This window comes from Lissotriton helveticus, chromosome 11 (assembly GCF_964261635.1).
Source record: "Lissotriton helveticus chromosome 11, aLisHel1.1, whole genome shotgun sequence".
NCBI classification, from domain to species: Eukaryota; Metazoa; Chordata; class Amphibia; order Caudata; family Salamandridae; genus Lissotriton; species Lissotriton helveticus.
In genome coordinates this window covers 586,386,391-586,399,269 of record NC_136072.1, presented here as the reverse complement: position 1 = coordinate 586,399,269, position 12,879 = coordinate 586,386,391, and positions in this window count along the sequence as shown.

The window sequence follows — 12,879 nt, the reverse complement described above, 5'->3', positions numbered from 1 at the left end:
CACGGCTCTTCGGTCCTTCTTCTTTCTTCCTTGAATATGAGGAGGCAAGGTTCAGCGTTGCCCCTATATACTAAATTTGGGAGTGCTAAGGAGGTGTGCAGGTCTAGACCAATGGGTCCCTCCCTTGGGTTGGGTACACCCCCTATTATGCCACCTGCCAGTGGGAGGGCCCATGAGCCTCTTCCTAATTTGCTGACTCCCCTGATCTTTAAGATAGAGGGGACTGAGATGTGTGCTTCACCTCGCCTCCCCCACCTGAGGGGTGGGGTTGGCAAAGGTGGGCACCTCTCTTTCCCTAGCTCAGATTTTCCGCAGATTCCCCCGCCCAATGTGGGGGCCAGAACCGGTGGGAGCCAGTTGCTGGGGGCAGAAAAAAGCAGGGGGAGTGTCTAAAGGAGGCAGGCCTTTGAAGCTTCCCGTTTCGTGGACCCAGCCCATCCTGGGGGAGTGGGCATGACACCTCTGCCCAGGATGGGCTTTGTTTCTTGAACCAGAGAGCAGTGGCTCTCTACCCAGGGGTCCAAAAACCTGTCTGGTGGTGGCAAATGGCGGGCAGCCATTCAGGACCCACACCAGGGCTGGTCAGCTTTCAGGGGGCATCTCTAAGATGCCTTCTGAGTGCAATTTACATTAAATCCCACACTGGCAACAATGTGGGTTTAATGTTCTGAGAAGTTTGCTACCAAACTTCACAGTTTTCAGTAAAGCCATTATGGACCATATACTTGGAGTAGTGTGGCTCACTGGTTAGAGGCGGCAGACCCGGGAGCAGAAGTCGGCCCGGGCCCAGGGTTCAATTCCCGACGTGGCAGGGTCGTGGACCTGGGTCAGCGCAGGGCCGGACTGGGAACTGAAAGCAGCCCTGGCAAATTTTGCCAGACCAGCCCCCGTCTGGCGCGTAGCAAGCCAGCCCCCGTCCGGCGCGTAGCGAGCGAGCGCAGCGAGAGAGCGAGAGAGCGAGAGAGAGAGGGCAAGAGAAAGAAAGAGTGGGAGGGAGGGAGAAGGAGGGCGAAAGAGGAGGTGCGAGAAAGAAAGAGCAATGGAGAGAGAGAAGTAGAGGGAGAAATAGAGGAAGAGAATGAGAGAGAGGAAGGAGTGGAATGAGAGAAAGATGGGGAGAGGGATGGAAAGAGATAGAGAGGGATGGAAAGAGATAGAGAGAGGGAGGGGGCTCTGTGTGTGTGTGTGGCTCTGTCTCTGTCTCTGTGTGTGTGGGTGAGTGTGGCTCTGTGTGTGGCTCTGAGTGTGGGTGCGTGTGGCTCTGTCTGTGGGTGCGTGTGGCTCTGTGTGTTGCTCTGTGTGTGAGTGTGGGTGCAAATGCAATAGGTCTCGCATTTGCGAGAGATTAAGCTATTGGCATTGGAAATGACAATGCCATTTATTTCTATGTTTTAAAACAAAAATAATGTCATGAGCAATGCCAATAGCTCTAACTTTAACAAGGACGAGACCATTGCATTTTAAATGCTTGTTTAGGTCTTGCCGGCGTGAACATGTGATAGCATGTGTCAGTGAATGCCCTCTCCCTTGTTAGGCTCTTGTGTTCAATAATGGGCTTGGAACCATTGGTTGGTATCATTATCCTTCTTTGCTAACTCGTCCCTTCCTCTTCTTTCTGTGGCACACGGACCAAGTAGAGATTATTTAGGTTTGATTAGTGTCCCTACGGTGGCAATCCCTTGCTCATACCGTGATTGAGGTACTATTTCTGTCATATGATGTAGTCAACACTGGCCGCATCAAAGCTTTTTTAAACGTATCCCCACTCTTCCTTGTTTCTTCTACCCTCTCACTTGAATAAGTGCCCTCTAACGGACCTGAAACAAAGGTGTGTTTTTCGTTGAACTATAAGTGGGCCTTGTTCAGTCAGGACACCTTCCTGGCCTGGGCTTTATTGATTAACTAGTACAAAATGGTTCCCGGAGTTCCATTAAGGGGAAGCTACTGTGGTTCTAGGTTCCAGTAATGATGACGACCTCTCTAGATAAAGTATGTACCAACGCTTCAGTCAAATAGTTTGCTTTACTGGATTACTTTCAGTTGACATTTTGCATTCTTTTTGTTACAACTTTTATATTTAAATGAACACTTTCATTATTTGCCATATGAATCCGTTTCCCTCCCTGATTTTCGACTGAAAAAGCAGTTTTACTCTTAACTCTGGAATTTGTAAAAATAAATCAACTGAGGGGTCATCCACAGCAGAAGCCATTAAAGTAGCACGAGGAAAGGGACAGCATCTGTCAGCAGTAGAAGAGAGGAAACAATACCACCCTCAGAGGGCATGACCTGTTTGGTTTCATAGCAACATGACATTTCGCTGCTGATGTACGCAGTGAGCTGCAGGTCACGAGCTCGAATTCCATCGAGGCCGACTGGGTAACAATAACACAGGTAATTTACAGTGTTTAGAATCGGTATTAAAGGCTTTGTGTAAAAAGTTATAATTGGTCAAAATAAGATAATGCACCGAGGCAAATTAATTTTCTGACAGCCAAGCCAAATAACAAATCAAAAAGTACTGCAATAAGACATTCGTAATCTGACCTAAACTAGAAAAACAATCCGTAATTAATATACGTGGAAAACCAATCCTTTTGCAAGCTATTTGAAAAACATGAAACATACTGATGAAAGATAGGGAAGGGCCCCACTACTAAAACTCAGTATACTGATGAAAGATAGGGAAGGGCCCCACAACTAAAACTCAGTATAAAGATTTTAATGCTAACATGATTTGCAGAAGAATGACAATGAAGGGGCTTTTTCCTCATGGAAAAGAGAGGTGTGTGACCACCACTGCGCGACGCCCCGCCCCGCCCACCAACTTCAGTGTTTGTGAAGACATTAAAGATGAGTCATTAATGATGATGATAAGAGTAATTGTCGGTACGGCCGGGGGCCGGCCAGGGTGGAAAAAATACACTTACTCACGGTCACGGACCACGGTCACGGGTCGGCCCGGCTCCTGCTGTTGGTGGAAGACACAGGAGGACAAGAGGGCTACTACTTCCAGGGGCGGGCAGCGGGCTAGCCACCACAGTACAATAATTAAATTATGGCCGCTCCGGTCCTCTCCTGGCTGGCTCTCGTCACTCATCGTGAATGATGATGGCTGCAAGACTGACTGCGCAGTTTTAATTGCCCACAAAGCAATGCGCATGCTGGAACATCAGAGTTGCACCCTAGGCGCGCAGACGCGCCGGAGGAGGCAGGGCATGACTGCGCGCTGCACACAGGCACCTCCCTCCACCCACCTGAAACGCTTCCGCTTTTTTTTTTTAGGTTGCACTTCAGTGTGCAAACACACCGCCGGTCAATCAGGCTTGCTGATGCTGGTGCTGTCGGGAGTATGGGTAGGCCTGCTTGGAACTTGGAGTCTACGAGTCTCACTCAATCTCAGACACGACTCCGAGTCACAACACGACACCTTCTTCTCTCTGTGAGTGAGTGACTGACACACTGACGCTGTGACGGTCGGGTCGGACCGAAAATCGGCCTTCACTCACAAAACCGGCCCCCTGATCCAAAACCGGCCCCCACCCCCTCCAGCCGACCGGGGGATTGCCCGGTGCCCAAAACCACCAGTCCGGCCCTGGGTCAGCGGACTCAATAATTCTCGCTTCGGTGCCTACTCTAATCAGGGGGTCCACTCGGCAACTCTGGGCATTCGCTTGCCTAATCTCCACACCGGCCCCATCAACGCCGGGGATGCCTGGCTCCACCTAGGGGACTCCCAGCAGGGACCATCCCACAGGGAAAGCCAGGACGGGTTCCCCAGCATTATACAGCGCCAGGAAACCTACGGGTAGCAGTGCGCTTTACAAGCTCAAATACATATACATACACATACATATACATACTCTTTATGGCTTTTCTACACTTACAATGTCTAAGCACGGACCTAGACACTGTAGGGGTACTGAGCTCAAGCCTCTGTACCCTCACCTTAGGGCAAGTGCACCCTGCTAGAGGGGTGACTTACCTATTCCTCAGGCAGTGGAAAGCAGCCATGGCACACAGGGATGTGTGCCATGTCGAGTCGTCATTTTTCTCTGCACCAAAACATGCAGCCTGCAGTGGCAGTGTGTGTGTGTGTGTGTTAAGGTGCAGGGCCTCTAAAAGTGGCACAATAGGTGCTGCAGCCCTTAGAAGCCTTCCCTGGTCACAGTACACTTGGTACCCATGGTACCTTTTACAAGAGGCTGACCTGTGGCCAGGGATGTGACAATTGTGGATACAAAGGTACAGTCTTGGGAAAGAACACAGGCCCCGGGAACCTGATTGCCAGGGACCCAGGGCACATCAAGTCAGGTTGCATTAGATGTCAGGCAAAAAGAGTGGGGGTAACCGTGCACAAAGGGCACTTTCCTACAGTTCCACACTACTAAAGTTACCTTTTTTAGGTTTTGTGCTGTCCTCTGAGGGGGTGATAATGGATCCACAAAAGATTACGGCTATAATGAGCTGCCCTTCCTCTACTTCAGTAAAAGGAGTACATCGTTTCCTAGGATTTTCCAATTTCTATAGGCGTTTTATACATTCGTAAAGCTCTCAAGACGTTCCTCTTTTCTCGTGCCTTTTCGCCTTAGGCGGCCTCCATTGTCTCCCCAGGGTCTTTCCGTCCCCAGCGCCAAGAAACCGCATGGTGATCGAGTGCTTTATAAAACTTGTAACTTCAACTTCATGATTTTGCATCTATGGCATCACCCATATGAAACTATTGAAAAAAGGGGTATCCTTTTGCTGAACTTCTACTGCTGAAGAAGCCTTCACAAAACTAAAAACTGCTTTTGTTTCTACTCCCATTTTGAACCATCCTGATTCCTCCCAGACGTTTATTGTTGAAGCAGATGCCTCTCAAGTAGCCATTGGGGAATAATGTCACAATGAGACAAAGAAACCAGCCAGTTACATTCTGTGGCCTTTTATTCACATAAGTTAACACCAGCTGAGCAAAACTATTCGTTGGGAGACAGAGAACTTCTAGCTATAACGCTTGCATTTGAGGAATGCCGCAAATATCTGTTGGGTATTCTACATATGGTCACTGTTCTTACATATCATAGGAATTTACAATTCTTAAAAACTACTAGTGCACCATGTATACGACAAGTGCGCTGGACACCCTACTTCAGTAATTTTGATTTTGTGTGATACAATTCTGGGCAGGCAAGAAACATGGTATGGCTGATGCTTTATCCCGTTATGGCTATGATTATCAGATGCCTCCATTACTCATAACCAGCCCCTTATTTAATCTCCAGAATGAATCTTGGGGGATATATGTTCAGTGGAGGTCTTCTTGAAGTAAGTATCTGATAAAGACATCTAGCCGCAGATTCCTTAACTTTTGAATTCTCCCCAGGAGCCAGTCTGGATCTGGAAATTTTTCTGCCGTACCCGTGCGCGCCGGGGGACTTTGCCATATGGCTCTGTGAATACGTCGACTCTGGTCATGACGTCAGTGGATCCATATAAGTCTTCTCTGGCACGCGGATGAACTTTTCTTCTTTTCTGTGCTGCAACGCGGATCCGGAGAAGCAGTTCCTTGGGTCGTTTGTATTTTTGGAATCTGTGCTAGACTGTGTCTCTACCAGATATTACATTAACAAAGGTAAGTAACAATTACATTACAAACAAAAGACAATAAAGAGATGGAGGACAAAAACACATGAGAATAAGAGTGCAGGATCATCTGTATAGTCAAGGGGTGTTGGTGATTCCTACCAAGTCCTTACAACAACAAGCTCTTAACATTCTCATATGTTATCCAGACATCCAGGCTATAAGAAAACCATTGAATTACTTCGAAGATCCTTTTGGTGGCCCACTATGGTTCAGGATACTCACCTGTACAGTGTCATGTTTGTGCTTAAAACAAATGTTCCAACCAAGTCACATTAACTTCTCTGCCAACATCCCCTCAGCCATGGCATTCCATTACCATGGATTTTATTGTCGAGCTCCCACAAACCATTCAAGGATACACAGTAATTCTAGTTGTTGTGGATATGTTGACAAAAATGTCACATTTATTTCATCCCAGTAAAAGAATTACCTGCGTCTAAAGAACTAGCGACTGTATTCCTTGAGCACATAATGCGATTACATGGCCTTCCATCTATCATTGTACCAGACCGGGATCCCCAGTTTACATCCCTTTTATTCATTCTAAACCTTGCCCAGCAGGGATCTGCCTTGCGAGCTCTCAAGCGTTACCTTTCTCCTGTGTCTGATTTTTTGCGACAGCCAGACCAGCCCTCTCTCTTTCAGTCTCCTATTGTAAATAGATTTCTAAAAGAGCTGGCTCACTTATTTCCACCCACACCCTTTGTTATGCCACAGTGGGACCTTAATTGTGTCCTTAACTATCTAATGTGTGCACCCTTTGAGACATGCACAATTGTCCTCTCTGGCTGTTGACCATCAAAACAGCCTTCTTAGTGGTGATAATATCTGCCCGGAGGGTGAGTGAGTTGCAGGCATTATCTTGTTCGCCTCCTTATCTTATGTCCTTTCCGGACAAGGTGGTGCCTCCCACCAGGGCATCCTTTTTGCCAAAGGTTGTGACCCCAGCTCCTTTGCTCCCCTGCATCCTTCTAAGGAAGAGGAGTGTCTCCACTGTCTGGACCCAAAAAAAGCATTGTTGTTCTACCTTGACCGCACAAAAGAGTTCCGGTGGATTACCAACTCTTTGCGGGGTACGTGGGAGCAAAGAAGGGAAGGGCAGTGCAGAAAAGGACCACCTCTCGCTGGGTCGTTCTCTGCATCAAGATCTGTTATGCCTTGGCAAAGAAGCAGCCCCCTGAGGGATTAAGAGCCCTTTGTACCAGGGCAAAGTCTGCGACTACGGCGTTGGCTCTGGGTGTCCTAGTGCTAGACATCTGTCAGGCAGCGATGTAGGCTTTTTTGCACATGTTCGCAAAACATTACTGCCTTGATGGTCAGGTGTGCAGGGACAGACATTTTGCCCGTTCAGTACTGCAAGACTTCTTAGTGTGAGGCCGCAACCCACCGCCGGGATGGTATGGCTCGGGTATCTGATTCAAAGTTAAAGAATCTGCAGCTAGAAGTCTCTATCAGAAGAACAAGTTACTTACCTTCAGTAACGCATTATCTGGTAGAGACTCCATCTAGCTGCAGATTCCTTACAGCCCCACCCATGCCTTTCTGCTCTGTGGACTAATGCTGTAGGGCTAGGGTTACTCCCCTTTTCAGAGCCCTAGTTTTGCACACGACTACGTCAGTTACTTCGTGGCTCTGTGCTTCTGGCGTGGAAAAACAAAAACTACTGACGCCGTGTGCCTGGGTGGCGCCTATGTAGGCACGGCAAAGTCATAACTGACGCTAACGATGCTGATGATGTCACACAGAGCCGAATGGAGCCACCCGACGTTGCGTGCAAGGTGTAAAGCTCAGCAAAAGTTTTCAGATCCAACCTGGGAAATTCAAAGGTAAGGAATCTGCAGCTAAATAGACTTTCTACCAGATAATGCATTATTTAAGGTAAGTAACTTGTTCATTATTTTTCCTGCAAAGACATTGAGAAGTGCAGATTTGTTTTAAAGAACCTGTGCATCCCATTAAGGCGGTAACATTTATTTTGAAAGTCGTGTATTTCTGTTAACAATACTTATCTAATGGTCTTTTCCTCGGTGAGTGGAGATCCTGTTTTTTTGTGCTTGCTTTGCTTTATGGCTGAAAAGACAAAATATACATATATTAGTTTCCTGATATCCTAAGGATCTGATTCGATATATTACCTACCCCTGTGCATTTTTGTGTGTTATTTTTCTTTGGTTATCCAGTGTAGGAAAATATGTTTTTCTGTTTTTTTCTAATATATGTTGGATATGAATTAGGAGGGCTTGCTTGGATTTTTATCTTGATATGTTTTGAGTTTAGTCACTGTACTTCTTTCCACATATAGTATTAAGCTGTTACACTGAGTACATTATCTAAAAACCTTGGGGCATATTATCAACAACTAGCGAAATTTATCGCTAAATAGGCTTAGCGACATTTTTTTTATCGCCGCGCCGGATTTTATCGCAAAGATAACGTGCTATTAGCAACGTTTATCTCCAAAGCGATAAAATATCCGGCGATAGCGGCAAAATGCGTGAATATCGCTGGAAATTCAGCGATATTCAAGCATTATCGCTAATAGGGATTTAACCTGAATATCCACCTCCCATTGGATATACAGGCTAAGAAGTGGTCTGAGCAGGCATTAGGATCTGGCGATATTCGCGCTTAGCGCGAATATTTTAATCGCTACGCCTGCGTTGATAATAGGCGGTAGCGAAGTTAGCAACTGCTTTCAGTCGCTAAGAGGTTGGGTATGCCAACTTTGCATTTCATTAGCGATAAATATCGCTGACATGCAAAGCGGGCCCCAAACTGCTCGCTATCACCAAAAAACTGTCGCTAACTGATGTTAGCGACAGCTTGCTAATAGGGCGATGAAATTATCGCCGCTTTGCGGCCAAAAACGGACGCAAAAGCGGAGATAATTTCATTTTGACTGCCTTGGTAATATGCCCCCTTGTTTTTTCTATTTCTAGATATATCAACCTATATCTGTTTCCTGCTTTTCTATACAATGCCCAAGGGAAGAGGGAGGTAGTTATAATTAGAAGGAATGCCATTAGTGGTGGGTTCATGGGCTCAACACATGTGTATACATGGCAACACTTATATCTTGCTTCTATCCAGGAATTGCATACAGCTCGTTCTACCAGAATATCAGTGCAAGACCTACAACATTGACTCATCTCCTTTTCCCTTTCCTTGTTTTGTTTCCCCTCTTTCCCCATCCTCCCATGTGTTGGCTTTGACATTGTTGGGCTAGCTCCGATGGGCGTGGGAAGTTGTGACCCAATATCAGACCTTTCATCTTGCTCCCGCAGAAACAAAAGGTGAGCATTTACAGAAAGAACGAATAAATCAAACCTTGGGCCAGTATTTAAGGTGTTTAGCCATTCAGCAGGGTGACAACTTGAATGAGAATCTCTAGATGGCAGAATTGATGTATAACAATTTGGACCACTCAGCCCTTGGGTGTTCCCCTCTTTGGTCTATCGATTATCATCCACTCTACTATTTGAGTGGACCAAGGCATCACCCTTCCTGTCAAGCCTAGATTGCCATCAGCCCCGGACTGGCCGTTGCGGGCACCGGGCAATCCCCCGGTGGGCCGCACGGGTGGGGGCCGGTTTGGGGCCCCTGGGGGCCGTTTTTGTTACAGGGCCGTTTTTGCAGCATAGCTGCAAAAACGGCCCTGTAACAAAATCGGCCAAAAATCGGCCCCGGCAAAGAGCCTGGCGGCACACCCTCCCCCCGGGGAGGGGAGGGGCGGCCGGCCGAGTACTTTGCCAGGGCCGGTTTTAGTTTCCCAGTCAGGCCCTGATTGCCATAGGCACTTTAAAGAATTTCATTTTCAAGCCAAAACTCTTTTAAAAGAAGCAAGGGAGCATACCAAGAAATATGCAGCCCAAAAGTGGAGAAAAGAACCAGAGGACAAGATTGGTGATAGGGTATGATTAGTTGATCCCAGCAAATTGTGATTCTCCTATTTCCATGACAAGAGAATCTGGAATTCATTAAAGACACGGAAGCTGACATTATGCATAATCTTATAATGCAGTCTCTAAGCAGCCGCATACATCATAATACCAAAGGTTCCAGAATAGAACATAACAAGAACATGAATGCCATGAGCTGACAACAATCTGCCTCTTTTAAATGTAGAGGAGAGAATGAGTAAGTCCAAAAAAGAATAATAAAGTTTCAGAAATCCATCTAGAAGAATTAAAAAACGTATAATGGGTCGTCGAGGTGGCGTGACGAAGGAGGAAGAAGCCAAATGAAGGACAATCCAGCACATCACATATTTAAGAAGAAGGGTTACCTGAAAAGAAAGAGAAGTAAATGTCTCAAGAAGAAAGGTATAAAATACAACAAGTAAAGAGAAAAAATCTAAGATTATTAAAGACAGCAAGTTATGCAATAAAGCAAACTCATTATAAGCAAGAAACACATTGTCAAAATAACCATCCAAAGGGAGGGATGGGTGGGGTAATGTCAGCCTCAGTGTTTTTAATGAAATCCAGGTTCCCTAGTCATGGAAATAGGAGAATCACAATTTCATTATGTTAGAACCGGGGTCTCTAGTTGGCAGAGGTATGCACCCTAGTCCAAGTAGGGACTACCGCTTCCGACCGGGTAACTTGGCGCAGAGCGGGAAGGTTTAACTTCAGAGGCAATGTGTAAAGTATTTGTGCAACACACCAACAGTCCACAGTAACACACACACAAAAGAAAAAGACACTACACCAATGAAGTATAACAATATAAATATGCTTTATCTCAATTTCAGGCCGACCAATAATCAGATAAATCCAATTCCCAGGCAAGATCACGAATCAATAAAAATGAATCCAGTTCCTAGGCAAGATCACGACTCAATAAAAAGGAATCCAGTTCCCAGGCAAGATCAAGTCACCAAAAGCTTGTATCTGCCAAGAGCTCCTATGGGTAATGTCTTTCTAATAGTGTTCTTTGTGTGGGAAACAATATAGCACTCTCTGGCAGTTCTTTTGTAGTCCAGCAATCATAGAAAAAAAAATTGGTGTAGGGATTCCCAAGTAAACCACCGGGCAGGAGTCAGTGAGCGCTCGCCACCCCCCGCTCACCCCCCCCCCCCCCAGCAGATCAGGGCTCTGTAAGCAGCAGTACGATGAAGACATGCAAACCCTCACTTTAATAATGCCAGGTCGGTTTCATGCAGGCGGAGGTAGGGCGCTTACTGGAGGACCTGCAGGCGACTGAAGTCGATGAGATGGCCCTGTACCACCATGCCTAATTATGCGGATGTGCTTCTTTCCTTTCTGATAGATCCCAAATGATCAAAATAACGGACAGTCTTTCATCTCCTTTGGCGGTGGGTCAAGGTGTTCCCCAAGGCTCTATTCTTGCACCCACATTGTTCAATCTCTATTTGGAACCTCTGGGAAATCTCCTAAGTAAATCTGGGGTCAACTATCATCTCTACGCAGACTACACTCAAATCTACCTCAAGGTTGCCTCCACTCACGATCTCTCTGTCCTAAGCTCTACCCTCGACTCCATTCATAACTGGATGTCAACACATCAACTGATTCTGAACCCCTCCAAAACTGAATTCCTCCTCCTCTCCTCCTCACTTTCTCCTCCCCCGGTTCAATCATGGATGGACTAGATGAATCTGCTGAACAATAAACCCATCATTGTCGACAGCGCAAAATCCCTTGGTGTCATACTCGACACAAAACTCAATCTACTCTCCCACATTAATTCAATTGCATAGTCTGCCCGATACCAACTGCGCCTTCTTTGGGGGATTCGTCGCTTCTTCCCGGAGCATGACCTTAAAACCCTGGCCCAATCGCTGGTCCTCTCCAGACTGGACTACTGCAATTCTCTTCTGACTGGCCTCCCCAAATCCCACCTATCCCCCCTTAAGTCTGTTCTACATTCACCAGCTCGTTTCATTTATGGGGCCAAAAGAAGCGACCACATCACTCCCATGTTATCCTCCCTCCGCTGGCTCCCATCGAGGCTAGAGCTATCTACAAGACTGCCTGCATCACCCACAAAGCCTTGCACTCCTCCTCTCCGCGCTACCTGGCAAAAAAACTGAAACTCTCTGGAGGCTCTAGACCATCACGAAATGCGGAAAATCTACTGCTTGAACCTCCCACTTTCAAGAAGGAAAGATCGATGGCCCAATCCTTTTCAGGCAGCGCAGTGAGAATCTGGAACTCACTTCCGCCTCAGCTCCGGACCACCACCTCCTCCCAGGCCTTCAAAACTGACCTCAAAGTTCTCCTCCTTCAAAGACACTTCCAAATGTAATCCATGCCCTCTCTATTATCTGAAGGAAGCCCTTCAATTATTGAAAAATCTACTTTACATGTCTATGGAAGTGTCTTCCCAGTGTGGTCTTGTGGTTTGAGAGTCTGCCAGTTATTGCAGTATTATCCTTCTACCTGTGTTTGGGACTCTTGTGTAACATGCACCCGTCACTTTCTCTTGTAACACACTGTTTTCTACCTCTTACTTTTGTTTGTTTTCGATACCTGCACAAGTGCCACCAGTGCCTACGTAATGTTTGTTCCTGTGCTTGAGTGTCCTCCATATACTGCAGTATTATACCTCTATGTTTATTTTGTACGCTTTTGTAACCTGCACACGTCACTTTTTCCTCCTGCAATGCACCGTTTGCTACCTCTTGTATTTTGTTGGCTCACGATTGTCACTTTTGTAATGCACCATTTGCTACCTCTTGTATTTTGTTGGCTCACGATTGTCACTTTTGTAATGCACCGTTTGCTACCTCTTGTATTTTGTTGGCTCACGATTGTCATTTTTGCTTCATTTAATGTAACGTTTGCTTTTGTATTTTGCTCACTCGTAATGTTCTCATGTATCAGTTCTGTTCCTATTGTGAAGCGCTCTGACACCTTCGGGTAAAGTCTGCCCTATATAAAAACGCATAAATAAATAAATAAATAAATAAATAAATAAACTATCTGCGGCGCGTGTTAAATTACTTGCGGTAGTCATTGGGGGGCCCGGCAAGAGTCTAATGCGCACTGCGGAAGTCCCTGGACACGGTGAGACTTCCCCTCGGCCTCCGGCCCAAGGCAGCACTCCACACAGTGGCATAGTGCTGACTTTTACCTGGGGGGAGCGATGAGGCTGGCACCCGTAGAGGCTCCTCTTGTTATGCCTTGCACCGCCTGTTCCTTGATGACGCGGCAAGAAGGAGGGCAGGCCAGCCCTCTTGGGAACGCGCGCAGCACTTTCCCTTGGCTTCGATGGCTGCAGGGG